At 39.0% G+C, this 14,420-nt stretch overlaps 43 non-coding genes and 31 pseudogenes across 43 annotated transcripts; all 74 read left to right on the top strand.

The window, feature by feature from the left end:
- Nucleotides 1-3: 3 nt before the first annotated feature.
- LOC146155267 (5S ribosomal RNA) lies at nucleotides 4-122 on the top strand (annotated as a pseudogene).
- Nucleotides 123-195: 73 nt separating this feature from the next.
- LOC146155266 (5S ribosomal RNA) lies at nucleotides 196-314 on the top strand. The gene has a single exon (XR_014497546.1). It is a non-coding gene; the product is annotated as a 5S ribosomal RNA (ribosomal RNA).
- Nucleotides 315-378: 64 nt separating this feature from the next.
- Nucleotides 379-497, top strand: LOC146155265 (5S ribosomal RNA; annotated as a pseudogene).
- A 65-nt stretch (nucleotides 498-562) lies between these two features.
- On the top strand, nucleotides 563-681 carry LOC146155264 (5S ribosomal RNA; annotated as a pseudogene).
- Nucleotides 682-755: 74 nt separating this feature from the next.
- LOC146155263 (5S ribosomal RNA) lies at nucleotides 756-874 on the top strand (annotated as a pseudogene).
- Nucleotides 875-938: 64 nt separating this feature from the next.
- On the top strand, nucleotides 939-1,057 carry LOC146155262 (5S ribosomal RNA). Its single transcript, XR_014497154.1, has one exon. It is a non-coding gene; the product is annotated as a 5S ribosomal RNA (ribosomal RNA).
- A 64-nt stretch (nucleotides 1,058-1,121) lies between these two features.
- LOC146155261 (5S ribosomal RNA) lies at nucleotides 1,122-1,240 on the top strand (annotated as a pseudogene).
- A 74-nt stretch (nucleotides 1,241-1,314) lies between these two features.
- LOC146155260 (5S ribosomal RNA) lies at nucleotides 1,315-1,433 on the top strand. The gene has a single exon (XR_014497354.1). It is a non-coding gene; the product is annotated as a 5S ribosomal RNA (ribosomal RNA).
- A 64-nt stretch (nucleotides 1,434-1,497) lies between these two features.
- Nucleotides 1,498-1,616, top strand: LOC146155259 (5S ribosomal RNA). The gene has a single exon (XR_014498053.1). It is a non-coding gene; the product is annotated as a 5S ribosomal RNA (ribosomal RNA).
- A 65-nt stretch (nucleotides 1,617-1,681) lies between these two features.
- On the top strand, nucleotides 1,682-1,800 carry LOC146155258 (5S ribosomal RNA; annotated as a pseudogene).
- Nucleotides 1,801-1,872: 72 nt separating this feature from the next.
- Nucleotides 1,873-1,991, top strand: LOC146155257 (5S ribosomal RNA; annotated as a pseudogene).
- A 64-nt stretch (nucleotides 1,992-2,055) lies between these two features.
- Nucleotides 2,056-2,174, top strand: LOC146155256 (5S ribosomal RNA). Its single transcript, XR_014495911.1, has one exon. It is a non-coding gene; the product is annotated as a 5S ribosomal RNA (ribosomal RNA).
- A 65-nt stretch (nucleotides 2,175-2,239) lies between these two features.
- Nucleotides 2,240-2,358, top strand: LOC146155255 (5S ribosomal RNA; annotated as a pseudogene).
- A 66-nt stretch (nucleotides 2,359-2,424) lies between these two features.
- LOC146155254 (5S ribosomal RNA) lies at nucleotides 2,425-2,543 on the top strand. The gene has a single exon (XR_014496644.1). It is a non-coding gene; the product is annotated as a 5S ribosomal RNA (ribosomal RNA).
- A 64-nt stretch (nucleotides 2,544-2,607) lies between these two features.
- LOC146155253 (5S ribosomal RNA) lies at nucleotides 2,608-2,726 on the top strand. Its single transcript, XR_014497371.1, has one exon. It is a non-coding gene; the product is annotated as a 5S ribosomal RNA (ribosomal RNA).
- A 65-nt stretch (nucleotides 2,727-2,791) lies between these two features.
- Nucleotides 2,792-2,910, top strand: LOC146155252 (5S ribosomal RNA; annotated as a pseudogene).
- A 64-nt stretch (nucleotides 2,911-2,974) lies between these two features.
- LOC146155251 (5S ribosomal RNA) lies at nucleotides 2,975-3,093 on the top strand. Its single transcript, XR_014495168.1, has one exon. It is a non-coding gene; the product is annotated as a 5S ribosomal RNA (ribosomal RNA).
- Nucleotides 3,094-3,157: 64 nt separating this feature from the next.
- LOC146155250 (5S ribosomal RNA) lies at nucleotides 3,158-3,276 on the top strand (annotated as a pseudogene).
- A 74-nt stretch (nucleotides 3,277-3,350) lies between these two features.
- On the top strand, nucleotides 3,351-3,469 carry LOC146155249 (5S ribosomal RNA). The gene has a single exon (XR_014497370.1). It is a non-coding gene; the product is annotated as a 5S ribosomal RNA (ribosomal RNA).
- Nucleotides 3,470-3,534: 65 nt separating this feature from the next.
- LOC146155248 (5S ribosomal RNA) lies at nucleotides 3,535-3,653 on the top strand (annotated as a pseudogene).
- Nucleotides 3,654-3,718: 65 nt separating this feature from the next.
- LOC146155247 (5S ribosomal RNA) lies at nucleotides 3,719-3,837 on the top strand (annotated as a pseudogene).
- Nucleotides 3,838-3,901: 64 nt separating this feature from the next.
- On the top strand, nucleotides 3,902-4,020 carry LOC146155246 (5S ribosomal RNA; annotated as a pseudogene).
- Nucleotides 4,021-4,094: 74 nt separating this feature from the next.
- LOC146155245 (5S ribosomal RNA) lies at nucleotides 4,095-4,213 on the top strand. The gene has a single exon (XR_014495167.1). It is a non-coding gene; the product is annotated as a 5S ribosomal RNA (ribosomal RNA).
- A 64-nt stretch (nucleotides 4,214-4,277) lies between these two features.
- Nucleotides 4,278-4,396, top strand: LOC146155244 (5S ribosomal RNA). The gene has a single exon (XR_014496422.1). It is a non-coding gene; the product is annotated as a 5S ribosomal RNA (ribosomal RNA).
- A 64-nt stretch (nucleotides 4,397-4,460) lies between these two features.
- On the top strand, nucleotides 4,461-4,579 carry LOC146155243 (5S ribosomal RNA). Its single transcript, XR_014495706.1, has one exon. It is a non-coding gene; the product is annotated as a 5S ribosomal RNA (ribosomal RNA).
- Nucleotides 4,580-4,643: 64 nt separating this feature from the next.
- Nucleotides 4,644-4,762, top strand: LOC146155242 (5S ribosomal RNA). The gene has a single exon (XR_014498287.1). It is a non-coding gene; the product is annotated as a 5S ribosomal RNA (ribosomal RNA).
- A 65-nt stretch (nucleotides 4,763-4,827) lies between these two features.
- On the top strand, nucleotides 4,828-4,946 carry LOC146155241 (5S ribosomal RNA; annotated as a pseudogene).
- A 64-nt stretch (nucleotides 4,947-5,010) lies between these two features.
- On the top strand, nucleotides 5,011-5,129 carry LOC146155240 (5S ribosomal RNA). The gene has a single exon (XR_014498092.1). It is a non-coding gene; the product is annotated as a 5S ribosomal RNA (ribosomal RNA).
- Nucleotides 5,130-5,385: 256 nt separating this feature from the next.
- Nucleotides 5,386-5,504, top strand: LOC146155239 (5S ribosomal RNA). The gene has a single exon (XR_014495166.1). It is a non-coding gene; the product is annotated as a 5S ribosomal RNA (ribosomal RNA).
- A 64-nt stretch (nucleotides 5,505-5,568) lies between these two features.
- Nucleotides 5,569-5,687, top strand: LOC146155238 (5S ribosomal RNA). Its single transcript, XR_014495165.1, has one exon. It is a non-coding gene; the product is annotated as a 5S ribosomal RNA (ribosomal RNA).
- Nucleotides 5,688-5,881: 194 nt separating this feature from the next.
- LOC146155237 (5S ribosomal RNA) lies at nucleotides 5,882-6,000 on the top strand (annotated as a pseudogene).
- A 168-nt stretch (nucleotides 6,001-6,168) lies between these two features.
- LOC146155236 (5S ribosomal RNA) lies at nucleotides 6,169-6,287 on the top strand. Its single transcript, XR_014496073.1, has one exon. It is a non-coding gene; the product is annotated as a 5S ribosomal RNA (ribosomal RNA).
- A 63-nt stretch (nucleotides 6,288-6,350) lies between these two features.
- LOC146155235 (5S ribosomal RNA) lies at nucleotides 6,351-6,469 on the top strand. The gene has a single exon (XR_014498078.1). It is a non-coding gene; the product is annotated as a 5S ribosomal RNA (ribosomal RNA).
- A 65-nt stretch (nucleotides 6,470-6,534) lies between these two features.
- Nucleotides 6,535-6,653, top strand: LOC146155234 (5S ribosomal RNA; annotated as a pseudogene).
- Nucleotides 6,654-6,729: 76 nt separating this feature from the next.
- On the top strand, nucleotides 6,730-6,848 carry LOC146155233 (5S ribosomal RNA). The gene has a single exon (XR_014496532.1). It is a non-coding gene; the product is annotated as a 5S ribosomal RNA (ribosomal RNA).
- A 65-nt stretch (nucleotides 6,849-6,913) lies between these two features.
- Nucleotides 6,914-7,032, top strand: LOC146155232 (5S ribosomal RNA; annotated as a pseudogene).
- Nucleotides 7,033-7,096: 64 nt separating this feature from the next.
- Nucleotides 7,097-7,215, top strand: LOC146155231 (5S ribosomal RNA). Its single transcript, XR_014495164.1, has one exon. It is a non-coding gene; the product is annotated as a 5S ribosomal RNA (ribosomal RNA).
- A 64-nt stretch (nucleotides 7,216-7,279) lies between these two features.
- LOC146155230 (5S ribosomal RNA) lies at nucleotides 7,280-7,398 on the top strand. Its single transcript, XR_014495533.1, has one exon. It is a non-coding gene; the product is annotated as a 5S ribosomal RNA (ribosomal RNA).
- Nucleotides 7,399-7,462: 64 nt separating this feature from the next.
- On the top strand, nucleotides 7,463-7,581 carry LOC146155229 (5S ribosomal RNA). The gene has a single exon (XR_014497895.1). It is a non-coding gene; the product is annotated as a 5S ribosomal RNA (ribosomal RNA).
- Nucleotides 7,582-7,655: 74 nt separating this feature from the next.
- Nucleotides 7,656-7,774, top strand: LOC146155228 (5S ribosomal RNA; annotated as a pseudogene).
- A 74-nt stretch (nucleotides 7,775-7,848) lies between these two features.
- Nucleotides 7,849-7,967, top strand: LOC146155227 (5S ribosomal RNA; annotated as a pseudogene).
- Nucleotides 7,968-8,031: 64 nt separating this feature from the next.
- Nucleotides 8,032-8,150, top strand: LOC146155226 (5S ribosomal RNA; annotated as a pseudogene).
- A 65-nt stretch (nucleotides 8,151-8,215) lies between these two features.
- LOC146155225 (5S ribosomal RNA) lies at nucleotides 8,216-8,334 on the top strand (annotated as a pseudogene).
- Nucleotides 8,335-8,408: 74 nt separating this feature from the next.
- LOC146155224 (5S ribosomal RNA) lies at nucleotides 8,409-8,527 on the top strand. The gene has a single exon (XR_014497342.1). It is a non-coding gene; the product is annotated as a 5S ribosomal RNA (ribosomal RNA).
- Nucleotides 8,528-8,591: 64 nt separating this feature from the next.
- Nucleotides 8,592-8,710, top strand: LOC146155223 (5S ribosomal RNA). The gene has a single exon (XR_014497317.1). It is a non-coding gene; the product is annotated as a 5S ribosomal RNA (ribosomal RNA).
- Nucleotides 8,711-8,774: 64 nt separating this feature from the next.
- Nucleotides 8,775-8,893, top strand: LOC146155222 (5S ribosomal RNA; annotated as a pseudogene).
- A 74-nt stretch (nucleotides 8,894-8,967) lies between these two features.
- LOC146155221 (5S ribosomal RNA) lies at nucleotides 8,968-9,086 on the top strand. The gene has a single exon (XR_014495163.1). It is a non-coding gene; the product is annotated as a 5S ribosomal RNA (ribosomal RNA).
- Nucleotides 9,087-9,150: 64 nt separating this feature from the next.
- LOC146155220 (5S ribosomal RNA) lies at nucleotides 9,151-9,269 on the top strand. Its single transcript, XR_014496421.1, has one exon. It is a non-coding gene; the product is annotated as a 5S ribosomal RNA (ribosomal RNA).
- Nucleotides 9,270-9,333: 64 nt separating this feature from the next.
- Nucleotides 9,334-9,452, top strand: LOC146155219 (5S ribosomal RNA). The gene has a single exon (XR_014495705.1). It is a non-coding gene; the product is annotated as a 5S ribosomal RNA (ribosomal RNA).
- A 64-nt stretch (nucleotides 9,453-9,516) lies between these two features.
- Nucleotides 9,517-9,635, top strand: LOC146155218 (5S ribosomal RNA). The gene has a single exon (XR_014498286.1). It is a non-coding gene; the product is annotated as a 5S ribosomal RNA (ribosomal RNA).
- A 65-nt stretch (nucleotides 9,636-9,700) lies between these two features.
- Nucleotides 9,701-9,819, top strand: LOC146155217 (5S ribosomal RNA). Its single transcript, XR_014495929.1, has one exon. It is a non-coding gene; the product is annotated as a 5S ribosomal RNA (ribosomal RNA).
- Nucleotides 9,820-10,075: 256 nt separating this feature from the next.
- Nucleotides 10,076-10,194, top strand: LOC146155216 (5S ribosomal RNA). Its single transcript, XR_014495161.1, has one exon. It is a non-coding gene; the product is annotated as a 5S ribosomal RNA (ribosomal RNA).
- Nucleotides 10,195-10,258: 64 nt separating this feature from the next.
- LOC146155215 (5S ribosomal RNA) lies at nucleotides 10,259-10,377 on the top strand. Its single transcript, XR_014495160.1, has one exon. It is a non-coding gene; the product is annotated as a 5S ribosomal RNA (ribosomal RNA).
- A 194-nt stretch (nucleotides 10,378-10,571) lies between these two features.
- Nucleotides 10,572-10,690, top strand: LOC146155214 (5S ribosomal RNA). The gene has a single exon (XR_014497153.1). It is a non-coding gene; the product is annotated as a 5S ribosomal RNA (ribosomal RNA).
- Nucleotides 10,691-10,754: 64 nt separating this feature from the next.
- Nucleotides 10,755-10,873, top strand: LOC146155213 (5S ribosomal RNA; annotated as a pseudogene).
- A 74-nt stretch (nucleotides 10,874-10,947) lies between these two features.
- Nucleotides 10,948-11,066, top strand: LOC146155212 (5S ribosomal RNA). Its single transcript, XR_014497353.1, has one exon. It is a non-coding gene; the product is annotated as a 5S ribosomal RNA (ribosomal RNA).
- A 64-nt stretch (nucleotides 11,067-11,130) lies between these two features.
- LOC146155211 (5S ribosomal RNA) lies at nucleotides 11,131-11,249 on the top strand. Its single transcript, XR_014498052.1, has one exon. It is a non-coding gene; the product is annotated as a 5S ribosomal RNA (ribosomal RNA).
- Nucleotides 11,250-11,314: 65 nt separating this feature from the next.
- LOC146155210 (5S ribosomal RNA) lies at nucleotides 11,315-11,433 on the top strand (annotated as a pseudogene).
- Nucleotides 11,434-11,505: 72 nt separating this feature from the next.
- LOC146155209 (5S ribosomal RNA) lies at nucleotides 11,506-11,624 on the top strand (annotated as a pseudogene).
- A 64-nt stretch (nucleotides 11,625-11,688) lies between these two features.
- LOC146155208 (5S ribosomal RNA) lies at nucleotides 11,689-11,807 on the top strand. The gene has a single exon (XR_014495910.1). It is a non-coding gene; the product is annotated as a 5S ribosomal RNA (ribosomal RNA).
- Nucleotides 11,808-11,872: 65 nt separating this feature from the next.
- On the top strand, nucleotides 11,873-11,991 carry LOC146155207 (5S ribosomal RNA; annotated as a pseudogene).
- A 66-nt stretch (nucleotides 11,992-12,057) lies between these two features.
- On the top strand, nucleotides 12,058-12,176 carry LOC146155206 (5S ribosomal RNA). The gene has a single exon (XR_014496643.1). It is a non-coding gene; the product is annotated as a 5S ribosomal RNA (ribosomal RNA).
- Nucleotides 12,177-12,240: 64 nt separating this feature from the next.
- Nucleotides 12,241-12,359, top strand: LOC146155205 (5S ribosomal RNA). Its single transcript, XR_014497369.1, has one exon. It is a non-coding gene; the product is annotated as a 5S ribosomal RNA (ribosomal RNA).
- Nucleotides 12,360-12,424: 65 nt separating this feature from the next.
- LOC146155204 (5S ribosomal RNA) lies at nucleotides 12,425-12,543 on the top strand (annotated as a pseudogene).
- A 64-nt stretch (nucleotides 12,544-12,607) lies between these two features.
- Nucleotides 12,608-12,726, top strand: LOC146155203 (5S ribosomal RNA). Its single transcript, XR_014495159.1, has one exon. It is a non-coding gene; the product is annotated as a 5S ribosomal RNA (ribosomal RNA).
- Nucleotides 12,727-12,790: 64 nt separating this feature from the next.
- Nucleotides 12,791-12,909, top strand: LOC146155202 (5S ribosomal RNA; annotated as a pseudogene).
- A 74-nt stretch (nucleotides 12,910-12,983) lies between these two features.
- Nucleotides 12,984-13,102, top strand: LOC146155201 (5S ribosomal RNA). Its single transcript, XR_014497368.1, has one exon. It is a non-coding gene; the product is annotated as a 5S ribosomal RNA (ribosomal RNA).
- A 65-nt stretch (nucleotides 13,103-13,167) lies between these two features.
- LOC146155200 (5S ribosomal RNA) lies at nucleotides 13,168-13,286 on the top strand (annotated as a pseudogene).
- Nucleotides 13,287-13,351: 65 nt separating this feature from the next.
- Nucleotides 13,352-13,470, top strand: LOC146155199 (5S ribosomal RNA; annotated as a pseudogene).
- A 64-nt stretch (nucleotides 13,471-13,534) lies between these two features.
- On the top strand, nucleotides 13,535-13,653 carry LOC146155198 (5S ribosomal RNA; annotated as a pseudogene).
- Nucleotides 13,654-13,727: 74 nt separating this feature from the next.
- LOC146155197 (5S ribosomal RNA) lies at nucleotides 13,728-13,846 on the top strand. Its single transcript, XR_014495158.1, has one exon. It is a non-coding gene; the product is annotated as a 5S ribosomal RNA (ribosomal RNA).
- Nucleotides 13,847-13,910: 64 nt separating this feature from the next.
- On the top strand, nucleotides 13,911-14,029 carry LOC146155196 (5S ribosomal RNA). Its single transcript, XR_014496420.1, has one exon. It is a non-coding gene; the product is annotated as a 5S ribosomal RNA (ribosomal RNA).
- A 64-nt stretch (nucleotides 14,030-14,093) lies between these two features.
- Nucleotides 14,094-14,212, top strand: LOC146155195 (5S ribosomal RNA). Its single transcript, XR_014495703.1, has one exon. It is a non-coding gene; the product is annotated as a 5S ribosomal RNA (ribosomal RNA).
- Nucleotides 14,213-14,276: 64 nt separating this feature from the next.
- On the top strand, nucleotides 14,277-14,395 carry LOC146155194 (5S ribosomal RNA). The gene has a single exon (XR_014498284.1). It is a non-coding gene; the product is annotated as a 5S ribosomal RNA (ribosomal RNA).
- Nucleotides 14,396-14,420: the final 25 nt, after the last annotated feature.

The following is a 14,420-nucleotide window of genomic DNA, read 5'->3' as shown; positions in this document are numbered from 1 at the left end:
ACTGTCTACGACCAAACCAGGTTGAATGCACCCGATCTCGTCCGATCTCGGAAGTTAAGCAACATCGGGATTGGTTGCTACTTGGATGGGTGACCGCCTAGGAATACCAATTGTCATAGGCAAATTATTATTTTTAAAATATATTTAAATGTTAGCATTTTAAAGATTTTAGACCAAAAAATGTTTACCAACACTGTCTACGACCATACCAGGTTCAATGCACCCGATCTCGTCCGATCTCGGAAGTTAAGCAACGTTGGGATTGGTTAGTACTTGGATGGGTGACCGCCTAGGAATACCAATTGTCGTAGGCACAATATGATTTATTTAAGTTTTACATTTTTAAATAGATTAGACCAAAAAATGTTGACCAATACTGGCTACGACCATACCAGGTTGAATGCACCCGATCTCGTCCGATCTCGGAAGTTAAGCAACGTCGGGATTGGTTAGTACTTGGATGGGTGACCGCCTAGCAATACCAATTGTCGTAGGCAAAATATGATTTATTTAAGTTTTTACATTTTTAAATAGATTAGACCAAAAAATGTTGACCAATACTGGCTACGACCATACCAGGTTGAATGCACCCGATCTCGTCCGATCTCGGAAGTTAAGCAACGTCGGGATTGGTTAGTACTTGGATGGGTGACCGCCTAGCAATACCAATTGTCATAGGCAAAATATGATTTTTAAAATGTATTTAAATGTTAACATTTTTAAAGATTTTAGACCAAAAAATGTTGACCAATACTGTCTACGACCATACCAGGTTGAATGCACCCGATCTCGTCCGATCTCGGAAGTTAAGCAACGTCGGGATTGGTTAGTACTTGGATGGGTGACTGCCTAGGAATACCAATTCTCGTAGGCATAACATCATTTATTTAAGTTTTTACATTTTTAAATAGATTAGACCATAAATGTTGTCGAATACTGTCTACAACCATACCAGGTTGAATGCACCCGATCTCGTCCGATCTCGGAAGTTAAGCAACGTCGGGATTGGTTAGTACTGGGATGGGTGACCGCCTAGGAATACCAATTGTCGTAGGCAAAATATGATTTATTTAAGTTTTTACTTTTTTAAACAGATTAGACGTAAAATGTTGAGAAATACTGCTTATGACCATACCAGGTTGAATGCACCCGATCTCGTCCGATCTCGGAAGTTAAGCAACGTCGGGATTGGTTAGTACTTGGATGGGTGACTGCCTAGCAATACCAATTGTCATAGGCAAAATATGATTTTTTAAATATATTTAAATGTTAACATTTTTAAACATTTTAGACCAAAAAATGTTGACCAATACTGTCTACGACCATAACAGGTTGAATGCACCCGATCTCGTCCGATCTCGGAAGTTAAGCAACGTCGGGATTGGTTAGTACTTGGATGGGTGACCGCCTAGGAATACCAATTGTCGTAGGCATAATATCATTTATTTAAGTTTTTACATTTTTAAAAAGATTAGACCATAAATGTTGACCAATACTGTCTACGACCATACCAGGTTGAGTGCACCCGATCTCGTCCGATCTCGAAAGTTAAGCAACGTCGGGATTGGTTAGTACTTGGATGGGTGACCGCCTAGGAATACCAATTGTCGTAGGCAAAATATGATTTATTTAAGTTTTTACATTTTTAAATAGATTAGACCAAAAAATGTTGACCAATACTGGCTACGAACATACCAGATTGAATGCACCCGATCTCGTCCGATCTCGGAAGTTAAGCAACGTCGGTATTGGTTAGTACTTGGGTGGGTGACCGCCTAGGAATACCAATTCTCATAGCAAAATATGATTTTTAAAATATATTTAAATGTTATCATTTTTAAAGATTTAAACCAAAAAATGTTGACCAATACTGTCTACGACCATACCAGGTTGAATGCACCCAATCTCGTACGATCTCGGAAGTTAAGCAACGTCGGGATTGGATAGTACTTGGATGGGTGACCGCCTAGGAATACCAATTGTCGTAGGCATAATATCATTTATTTAAGTTTTTACATTTTTAAATAGATTAGACCATAAATGTTGACGAATACTGTCTACGACCATACCAGGTTGAATGCACCCGATCTCGTCCGATCTCGGAAGTTAAGCAACGTCGGGATTGGTTAGTACTTGGATGGGTGACCGCCTAGGAATACCAATTGTCGTGGGCAAAATATGATTTATTTAAGTTTTTACATTTTTAAATAGATTAGACCAAAAAATGTTGACCAATACTGGCTACGAACATACCAGATTGAATGCACCCGATCTCGTCCGATCTCGGAAGTTAAGCAACGTCGGGATTGGTTAGTACTTGGATGGGTGACCGCCTAGGAATACCAATTGTCGTAGGCAAAATATGATTTATTTAAGTTTTTATAATTTTCAAATAGATTAGACCAAAAAATGTTGACCAATACTGGCTACGACCATACCAGGTTGAATGCACCCGATCTCGTCCGATCTCGGAAGTTAAGCTACGTAGGGATTGGTTAGTACTTGGATGGGTGACCGCCTAGGAATACCAATTGTCGTAGGCTCAATATGATTTATTTAAGTTTTTACATTTTTAAATAGATTAGACCATAAATGTTGACCAATACTGTCTACGACCATACCAGGTTGAATGCACCCGATCTCGTCCGATCTCGGAAGTTAAGTAACGTCGGGATTGGTGAGTACTTGGATGGGTGACCGCCTAGGAATACCAATTGTCGTAGGCAAAAAATGATTTATTTAAGTTTTTACATTTTTAAATAGATTAGACCAAAAAATGTTGACCAATACTGGCTACGACCATACCAGGTTGAATGCACCCGATCTCGTCCGATCTGGGAAGTTAAGCAACATCGGGATTGGTTAGTACTTGGATGGGTGACCGCCTAGGAATACCAATTGTCGTAGGCACAATATGATTTATTTAAGTTTTTACATATTTAAATAGATTAGACCATAAATGTTGACCAATACTGTCTACGACCATACCAGGTTGAATGCACCCGATCTCGTCCGATCTCGGAAGTTAAGCAACGTCGGGATTGGTTAGTACTTGGATGGGTGACCGCCTAGGAATACCAATTGTCGTAGGCAAAATATGATTTATTTAAGTTTTTACTTTTTTAAATAGATTAGACGTAAAATGTTGAGAAATACTGCTTACGACCATACCAGGTTGAATGCACCCGATCTCGTCCGATCTCGGAAGTTAAGCAACGTCGGGATTGGTTAGTACTTGGATGGTTGACCGCATAGGAATTCCAATTGTCATAGGCAAAATATGATTTATAAAATATATTTAAATGTTAAAATTTTTGAAGATTTTAGACCAAAAAATGTTGACCAATACTGTCTACGACCATACCAGGTTGAATGCACCCGATCTCGTCCGATCTCGGAAGTTAAGTAACGTCGGGATTGGTGAGTACTTGGATGGGTGACCGCCTAGGAATACCAATTGTCGTAGGCAAAAAATGATTTATTTAAGTTTTTACATTTTTAAATAGATTAGACCAAAAAATGTTGACCAATACTGGCTACGACCATACCAGGTTGAATGCACCCGATCTCGTCCGATCTGGGAAGTTAAGCAACGTCGGGATTGGTTAGTACTTGGATGGGTGACCGCCTAGGAATACCAATTGTCGTAAGCACAATATGATTTATTCAAGTTTTTACATTTTTAAATAGATTAGACCAAAAAATATTGACCAATACAGGCTACGACCATACCAGGTTGAATGCACCCCATCTCGTCCGATCTCGGAAGTTAAGCCACGTCGGGATTGGTTAGTACTTGGATGGGTGACCGCCTAGGAATACCAATTGTCGTAGGCACAATATGATTTATTTAAGTTTTTACATTTTTAAATAGATTAGACCATAAATGTTGACCAATACTGTCTACGACCATACCAGGTTGAATGCACCCGATCTCGTCCGATCTCGGAAGTTAAGTAACGTCGGGATTGGTTAGTACTTGGATGGGTGACCGCCTAGCAATACCAATTGTCATAGGCAAAATATGATTTTTAAAATATATTTAAATGTTAACATTTTTAAAGATTTTAGACCAAAAAATGTTGACCAATACTGTCTACGACCATACCAGGTTGAATGCACCCGATCTCGTCCGATCTCGGAAGTTAAGCAACGTCGGGATTGGTTAGTACTTGGATGGGTGACCGCCTAGGAATACCAATTGTCGTAGGCATAATATCATTTATTTAAGTTTTTACATTTTTGAATAGATTAGACCATAAATGTTGACCAATACTGTCTACGACCATACCAGGTTGAATGCACCCGATCTCGTCCGATCTCGGTAGTTAAGCAACGTCGGGATTGGTTAGTACTTGGATGGGTAACCGCCTAGGAATACCAATTGTCGTAGGCAAAATATGATTTATTTAAGTTTTTACATTTTTAAATAGATTAGACCATAAATGTTGACCAATACTGTCTACGACCATACCAGGTTGAATGCACCCGATCTCGTCCGATCTCGGAAGTTAAGCAACGTCGGGATTGGTTAGTACTTGGATGGGTAACCGCCTAGGAATACCAATTGTCGTAGGCAAAATATGATTTATTTAAGTTTTTACATTTTAAATAGATTAGACCAAAAAATGTTGACCAATACTGGCTACGAACATACCAGGTTGAATGCACCCGATCTCGTCCGATCTCGGAAGTTAAGCAACGTCGGGATTGGTTAGTACTTGGATGGGTGACCGCCTAGGAATACCAATTGTCGTAGGCAAAATATGATTTATTTAAGTTTTTACATTTTTAAATAGATTAGACCTAAAAATGTTGACCAATACTGCATACGACCATACCAGGTTGAATGCACCCCATCTCGTCCGATCTCGGAAGTTAAGCAACGTCGGGATTGGTTAGTACTTGGATGGGTGACCGCCTAGGAATACCAATTGTCGTAGGCACAATATGATTTGTTTAACTTTTTACATTTTTAAATAGATTAGACCATAAATGTTGACCAATACTGTCCACGACCATACCAGGTTGAATGCACCCGATCTCGTCCGATCTCGGAAGATAAGCAACGTCGGGATTGGTTAGTACTTGGATGGGTGACCGCCTAGGAATACCAATTGTCGTAGGCAAAATATGATTTATTTAAGTTTTCACTTTTTTAAATAGATTAGACGTAAAATGTTGAGAAATACTGCTTTCGACCATACCAGGTTGAATGCAACCGATCTCGTCCGATCTCGGAATTAAGTAACGTCGGGATTGGTTAGTACTTGGATGGGTGATCGCCTAGCAATACCAATTTTCATAGGCAAAATATGATTTTTAAAATATATTTAAATGTTAACATTTTTAAAGATTTTAGACCAAAAAATGTTGACCAATACTGTCTACGACCATACCAGGTTGAATGCACCCGATCTCGTCCGATCTCGGAAGTTAAGCAACGTCGGGATTGGTTAGTACTTGGATGGGTGACCGCCTAGGAATACCAATTGTCGTAGGCATAATAACATTTATTTAAGTTTTTATATTTTTAATTAGATTAGACCATAAATGTTGACCAATACTGTCTACGACCATACCAGGTTGAATGCACCCGATCTCGTCCGATCTCGGAAGTTAAGCAACGTCGGGATTGGTTAGTACTTGGATGGGTGACCGCCTAGGAATACCAATTGTCGTAGGCAAAATATGATTTATTTAAGTTTTTACATTTTTAAATAGATTAGACCAAAAAATGTTGAGCAATACTGGCTACGAACATACCAGGTTGAATGCACCCGATCGACCGCCTAGGAATTCCAATTGTCGTAGGCACAATATGATTTATTTAAGTTTTTACATTTTTAAATAGATTAGACCATAAATGTTGACGATTACTGTCTACGACCATACCAGGTTGAATGCACCCGATCTCGTCCGGTTTCGGAAGTTAAGCAACGTCGGGATTGGTTAGTACTTGGATGGGTCACCGCCTAGGAATACCAATTGTCGTAGGCAAAATAAGATTTATTTAAGTTTTTACATTTTTAAATAGATTAGACCAAAAAATGTTGACCAATACTGGCTACGACCATACCTAGGAATACCAATTGTCGTAGGCACAATATGATTTATTTAAGTTTTTACATTTTTAAATTGATTAGACCATAAATGTTGACCAATACTGTCTACGACCATACCAGGTTGAATGCACCCGATCTCCTCCGATCTCGGAAGTTAAGCAACGTCGGGATTGGTTAGTACTTGGATGGGTGACCGCCTAGGAATACCAATTGTCGTAGGCAAAATATGATTTATTTAAGTTTTTATTTTTAAAATAGAATAGACATAAAATGTTGAGAAGTACTGCTTACGACCATATCAGGTTGAATGCATCCGATCTCGTCCGATCTCGGAAGTTAAGCAACGTCGGGATTGGTTAGTACTTGGATGGGTGACCGCCTAGGAATACCAATTGTCGTAGGCAAAATATGATTTATTTAAGTTTTTACATTTTTAAATAGATTAGACCAAATAATGTTGACCAATACTGTCTACGACCATACCAGGTTGAATGCACCCGATCTCGTCCGATCTCGGAAGTTAAGCAACGTCGGGATTGGTTAGTACTTGGATGGGTGACCGCCTAGCAATACCAATTGTCATAGGCAAAATATGATTTTTAAAATATATATAAAAATGTTAACATTTTCAAAGATTTTAGACCAAAAAATGTTGACCAATACTGTCTACGACCATACCAGGTTGAATGCACCCGATCTCGTCCGATCTCGGAAGTTAAGCAACGTCGGGATTGGTTAGTACTTGGATGGGTGACCGCCTAGGAATACCAAATGTCGTAGGCAAAATATGATTTATTTAAGTTTTTACATTTTTAAATAGATTAGACCAAAAAATGTTGACCAATACTGGCTACGAACATACCAGGTTGAATGCACTCGATCTCGTCCGATCTCGGAAGTTAAGCAACGACGGGATTGCGTAGTACTTGGATGGGTGACCGCCTAGGAATACCAATTGTCGTAGGCACAATATGATTTGTTTAAGTTTTTACATTTTTAAATAGATTAGACCATAAATGTTGACCAATACTGTCTACGACCATACCAGGTTGAATGCACCCGATCTCGTCCGATCTCGGAAGTTAAGCAACGTCGGGATTGGTTAGTACTTGGATGGGTGACCGCCTAGGAATACCAATTGTCGTAGGCAAAATATGATTTATTTAAGTTTTTACTTTTTTAAATAGATTAGACGTAAAATGTTGAGAAATACTGCTTACGACCATACCAGGTTGAATGCACCCGATCTCGTCCGATCTCGGAAGTTAAGCAACGTCGGGATTGGTTAGTACTTGGATGGGTGACCGCCTAGGAATACCAATTGTCGTAGGCAAAATATGATTTATTTAAGTTTTTACTTTTTTAAATAGATTAGACGTAAAATGTTGAGAAATACTGCTTACGACCATACCAGGTTGAATGCACCCGATCTCGTCCGATCTCGGAAGTTAAGCAACGTCGGGATTGGTTAGTACTTGGATGGGTGACCGCATAGGAATTCCAATTGTCATAGGCAAAATATGATTTATAAAATATATTTAAATGTTAACTTTTTTGAAGATTTTAGACCAAAAAATGTTGACCAATACTGTCTACGACCATACCAGGTTAAATGCACCCGATCTCGTCCGATCTCGGAAGTTAAGCAACGTCGGGATTGGTTAGTACTTGGATGGGTGACCGCCTAGCAATACCAATTGTCATAGGCAAAATATGATTTTTAAAATATATTTAAATGTTAATATTTTTAAAGATTTTAGACCAAAAAATGTTGACCAACACTGTCTACGACCATACCAGGTTCAATGCACCCGATATCGTCCGATCTCGGAAGTTAAGCAACGTTGGGATTGGTTAGTACTTGGATGGGTGACCGCCTAGGAATACCAATTGTCGTAGGCACAATATGATTTATTTAAGTTTTACATTTTTAAATAGATTAGACCAAAAAATGTTGACCAATACTGGCTACGACCATACCAGGTTGAATGCACCCGATCTCGTCCGATCTCGGAAGTTAAGCAACGTCGGGATTGGTTAGTACTTGGATGGGTGACCGCCTAGCAATACCAATTGTCGTAGGCAAAATATGATTTATTTAAGTTTTTACATTTTTAAATAGATTAGACCAAAAAATGTTGACCAATACTGGCTACGACCATACCAGGTTGAATGCACCCGATCTCGTCCGATCTCGGAAGTTAAGCAACGTCGGGATTGGTTAGTACTTGGATGGGTGACCGCCTAGCAATACCAATTGTCATAGGCAAAATATGATTTTTAAAATATATTTAAATGTTAACATTTTTAAAGATTTTAGACCAAAAAATGTTGACCAATACTGTCTACGACCATACCAGGTTGAATGCACCCGATCTCGTCCGATCTCGGAAGTTAAGCAACGTCGGGATTGGTTAGTACTTGGATGGGTGACCGCCTAGGAATACCAATTCTCGTAGGCATAATATCATTTATTTAAGTTTTTACATTTTTAAATAGATTAGACCATAAATGTTGTCGAATACTGTCTACAACCATACCAGGTTGAATGCACCCGATCTCGTCCGATCTCGGAAGTTAAGCAACGTCGGGATTGGTTAGTACTTGGATGGGTGACCGCCTAGGAATACCAATTGTCGTAGGCAAAATATGATTTATTTAAGTTTTTACTTTTTTAAATAGATTAGACGTAAAATGTTGAGAAATACAGCTTATGACCATACCAGGTTGAATGCACCCGATCTCGTCCGATCTCGGAAGTTAAGCAACGTCGGGATTGGTTAGTACTTGGATGGGTGACCGCCTAGCAATACCAATTGTCATAGGCAAAATATGATTTTTTAAATATATTTAAATGTTAACATTTTTAAACATTTTAGACCAAAAAATGTTGACCAATACTGTCTACGACCATACCAGGTTGAATGCACCCGATCTCGTCCGATCTCGGAAGTTAAGCAACGTCGGGATTGGTTAGTACTTGGATGGGTGACCGCCTAGGAATACCAATTGTCGTAGGCATAATATCATTTATTTAAGTTTTTACATTTTTGAATAGATTAGACCATAAATGTTGACCAATACTGTCTACGACCATACCAGGTTGAATGCACCCGATCTCGTCCGATCTCGGTAGTTAAGCAACGTCGGGATTGGTTAGTACTTGGATGGGTAACCGCCTAGGAATACCAATTGTCGTAGGCAAAATATGATTTATTTAAGTTTTTACATTTTTAAATAGATTAGACCATAAATGTTGACCAATACTGTCTACGACCATACCAGGTTGAATGCACCCGATCTCGTCCGATCTCGGAAGTTAAGCAACGTCGGGATTGGTTAGTACTTGGATGGGTAACCGCCTAGGAATACCAATTGTCGTAGGCAAAATATGATTTATTTAAGTTTTTACATTTTAAATAGATTAGACCAAAAAATGTTGACCAATACTGGCTACGAACATACCAGGTTGAATGCACCCGATCTCGTCCGATCTCGGAAGTTAAGCAACGTCGGGATTGGTTAGTACTTGGATGGGTGACCGCCTAGGAATACCAATTGTCGTAGGCAAAATATGATTTATTTAAGTTTTTACATTTTTAAATAGATTAGACCTAAAAATGTTGACCAATACTGCATACGACCATACCAGGTTGAATGCACCCGATCTCGTCCGATCTCGGAAGTTAAGCAACGTCGGGATTGGTTAGTACTTGGATGGGTGACCGCCTAGGAATACCAATTGTCGTAGGCAAAATATGATTTATTTAAGTTTTTACTTTTTTAAATAGATTAGACGTAAAATGTTGAGAAATACTGCTTTCGACCATACCAGGTTGAATGCAACCGATCTCGTCCGATCTCGGAATTAAGTAACGTCGGGATTGGTTAGTACTTGGATGGGTGATCGCCTAGCAATACCAATTTTCATAGGCAAAATATGATTTTTAAAATATATTTAAATGTTAACATTTTTAAAGATTTTAGACCAAAAAATGTTGACCAATACTGTCTACGACCATACCAGGTTGAATGCACCCGATCTCGTCCGATCTCGGAAGTTAAGCAACGTCGGGATTGGTTAGTACTTGGATGGGTGACCGCCTAGGAATACCAATTGTCGTAGGCATAATAACATTTATTTAAGTTTTTACATTTTTAAATAGATTAGACCATAAATGTTGACCAATACTGTCTACGACCATACCAGGTTGAATGCACCCGATCTCGTCCGATCTCGGAAGTTAAGCAACGTCGGGATTGGTTAGTACTTGGATGGGTGACCGCCTAGGAATACCAATTGTCGTAGGCAAAATATGATTTATTTAAGTTTTTACATTTTTAAATAGATTAGACCAAAAAATGTTGAGCAATACTGGCTACGAACATACCAGGTTGAATGCACCCGATCGACCGCCTAGGAATTCCAATTGTCGTAGGCACAATATGATTTATTTAAGTTTTTACATTTTTAAATAGATTAGACCATAAATGTTGTCGAATACTGTCTACAACCATACCAGGTTGAATGCACCCGATCTCGTCCGATCTCGGAAGTTAAGCAACGTCGGGATTGGTTAGTACTGGGATGGGTGACCGCCTAGGAATACCAATTGTCGTAGGCAAAATATGATTTATTTAAGTTTTTACTTTTTTAAACAGATTAGACGTAAAATGTTGAGAAATACTGCTTATGACCATACCAGGTTGAATGCACCCGATCTCGTCCGATCTCGGAAGTTAAGCAACGTCGGGATTGGTTAGTACTTGGATGGGTGACTGCCTAGCAATACCAATTGTCATAGGCAAAATATGATTTTTTAAATATATTTAAATGTTAACATTTTTAAACATTTTAGACCAAAAAATGTTGACCAATACTGTCTACGACCATAACAGGTTGAATGCACCCGATCTCGTCCGATCTCGGAAGTTAAGCAACGTCGGGATTGGTTAGTACTTGGATGGGTGACCGCCTAGGAATACCAATTGTCGTAGGCATAATATCATTTATTTAAGTTTTTACATTTTTAAAAAGATTAGACCATAAATGTTGACCAATACTGTCTACGACCATACCAGGTTGAGTGCACCCGATCTCGTCCGATCTCGAAAGTTAAGCAACGTCGGGATTGGTTAGTACTTGGATGGGTGACCGCCTAGGAATACCAATTGTCGTAGGCAAAATATGATTTATTTAAGTTTTTACATTTTTAAATAGATTAGACCAAAAAATGTTGACCAATACTGGCTACGAACATACCAGATTGAATGCACCCGATCTCGTCCGATCTCGGAAGTTAAGCAACGTCGGTATTGGTTAGTACTTGGGTGGGTGACCGCCTAGGAATACCAATTCTCATAGCAAAATATGATTTTTAAAATATATTTAAATGTTATCATTTTTAAAGATTTAAACCAAAAAATGTTGACCAATACTGTCTACGACCATACCAGGTTGAATGCACCCAATCTCGTACGATCTCGGAAGTTAAGCAACGTCGGGATTGGATAGTACTTGGATGGGTGACCGCCTAGGAATACCAATTGTCGTAGGCATAATATCATTTATTTAAGTTTTTACATTTTTAAATAGATTAGACCATAAATGTTGACGAATACTGTCTACGACCATACCAGGTTGAATGCACCCGATCTCGTCCGATCTCGGAAGTTAAGCAACGTCGGGATTGGTTAGTACTTGGATGGGTGACCGCCTAGGAATACCAATTGTCGTGGGCAAAATATGATTTATTTAAGTTTTTACATTTTTAAATAGATTAGACCAAAAAATGTTGACCAATACTGGCTACGAACATACCAGATTGAATGCACCCGATCTCGTCCGATCTCGGAAGTTAAGCAACGTCGGGATTGGTTAGTACTTGGATGGGTGACCGCCTAGGAATACCAATTGTCGTAGGCAAAATATGATTTATTTAAGTTTTTATAATTTTCAAATAGATTAGACCAAAAAATGTTGACCAATACTGGCTACGACCATACCAGGTTGAATGCACCCGATCTCGTCCGATCTCGGAAGTTAAGCTACGTAGGGATTGGTTAGTACTTGGATGGGTGACCGCCTAGGAATACCAATTGTCGTAGGCTCAATATGATTTATTTAAGTTTTTACATTTTTAAATAGATTAGACCATAAATGTTGACCAATACTGTCTACGACCATACCAGGTTGAATGCACCCGATCTCGTCCGATCTCGGAAGTTAAGTAACGTCGGGATTGGTGAGTACTTGGATGGGTGACCGCCTAGGAATACCAATTGTCGTAGGCAAAAAATGATTTATTTAAGTTTTTACATTTTTAAATAGATTAGACCAAAAAATGTTGACCAATACTGGCTACGACCATACCAGGTTGAATGCACCCGATCTCGTCCGATCTGGGAAGTTAAGCAACATCGGGATTGGTTAGTACTTGGATGGGTGACCGCCTAGGAATACCAATTGTCGTAGGCACAATATGATTTATTTAAGTTTTTACATATTTAAATAGATTAGACCATAAATGTTGACCAATACTGTCTACGACCATACCAGGTTGAATGCACCCGATCTCGTCCGATCTCGGAAGTTAAGCAACGTCGGGATTGGTTAGTACTTGGATGGGTGACCGCCTAGGAATACCAATTGTCGTAGGCAAAATATGATTTATTTAAGTTTTTACTTTTTTAAATAGATTAGACGTAAAATGTTGAGAAATACTGCTTACGACCATACCAGGTTGAATGCACCCGATCTCGTCCGATCTCGGAAGTTAAGCAACGTCGGGATTGGTTAGTACTTGGATGGTTGACCGCATAGGAATTCCAATTGTCATAGGCAAAATATGATTTATAAAATATATTTAAATGTTAAAATTTTTGAAGATTTTAGACCAAAAAATGTTGACCAATACTGTCTACGACCATACCAGGTTGAATGCACCCGATCTCGTCCGATCTCGGAAGTTAAGTAACGTCGGGATTGGTGAGTACTTGGATGGGTGACCGCCTAGGAATACCAATTGTCGTAGGCAAAAAATGATTTATTTAAGTTTTTACATTTTTAAATAGATTAGACCAAAAAATGTTGACCAATACTGGCTACGACCATACCAGGTTGAATGCACCCGATCTCGTCCGATCTGGGAAGTTAAGCAACGTCGGGATTGGTTAGTACTTGGATGGGTGACCGCCTAGGAATACCAATTGTCGTAAGCACAATATGATTTATTCAAGTTTTTACATTTTTAAATAGATTAGACCAAAAAATATTGACCAATACAGGCTACGACCATACCAGGTTGAATGCACCCCATCTCGTCCGATCTCGGAAGTTAAGCCACGTCGGGATTGGTTAGTACTTGGATGGGTGACCGCCTAGGAATACCAATTGTCGTAGGCACAATATGATTTATTTAAGTTTTTACATTTTTAAATAGATTAGACCATAAATGTTGACCAATACTGTCTACGACCATACCAGGTTGAATGCACCCGATCTCGTCCGATCTCGGAAGTTAAGTAACGTCGGGATTGGTTAGTACTTGGATGGGTGACCGCCTAGCAATACCAATTGTCATAGGCAAAATATGATTTTTAAAATATATTTAAATGTTAACATTTTTAAAGATTTTAGACCAAAAAATGTTGACCAATACTGTCTACGACCATACCAGGTTGAATGCACCCGATCTCGTCCGATCTCGGAAGTTAAGCAACGTCGGGATTGGTTAGTACTTGGATGGGTGACCGCCTAGGAATACCAATTGTCGTAGGCATAATATCATTTATTTAAGTTTTTACATTTTTGAATAGATTAGACCATAAATGTTGACCAATACTGTCTACGACCATACCAGGTTGAATGCACCCGATCTCGTCCGATCTCGGTAGTTAAGCAACGTCGGGATTGGTTAGTACTTGGATGGGTAACCGCCTAGGAATACCAATTGTCGTAGGCAAAATATGATTTATTTAAGTTTTTACATTTTTAAATAGATTAGACCATAAATGTTGACCAATACTGTCTACGACCATACCAGGTTGAATGCACCCGATCTCGTCCGATCTCGGAAGTTAAGCAACGTCGGGATTGGTTAGTACTTGGATGGGTAACCGCCTAGGAATACCAATTGTCGTAGGCAAAATATGATTTATTTAAGTTTTTACATTTTAAATAGATTAGACCAAAAAATGTTGACCAATACTGGCTACGAACATACCAGGTTGAATGCACCCGATCTCGTCCGATCTCGGAAGTTAAGCAACGTCGGGATTGGTTAGTACTTGGATGGGTGACCGCCTAGGAATACCAATTGTCGTAGGCAAAATATGATTTATTTAAGTTTTTAC

The sequence above is a fragment of the Ascidiella aspersa genome, chromosome 4, assembly GCF_963924565.1.
Source record: "Ascidiella aspersa chromosome 4, kaAscAspe10.2, whole genome shotgun sequence".
NCBI lineage: Eukaryota > Metazoa > Chordata > Ascidiacea > Phlebobranchia > Ascidiidae > Ascidiella > Ascidiella aspersa.
Note: the sequence above shows the minus strand (reverse complement) of the source record. Positions and strands in the feature narration are given on the sequence as shown.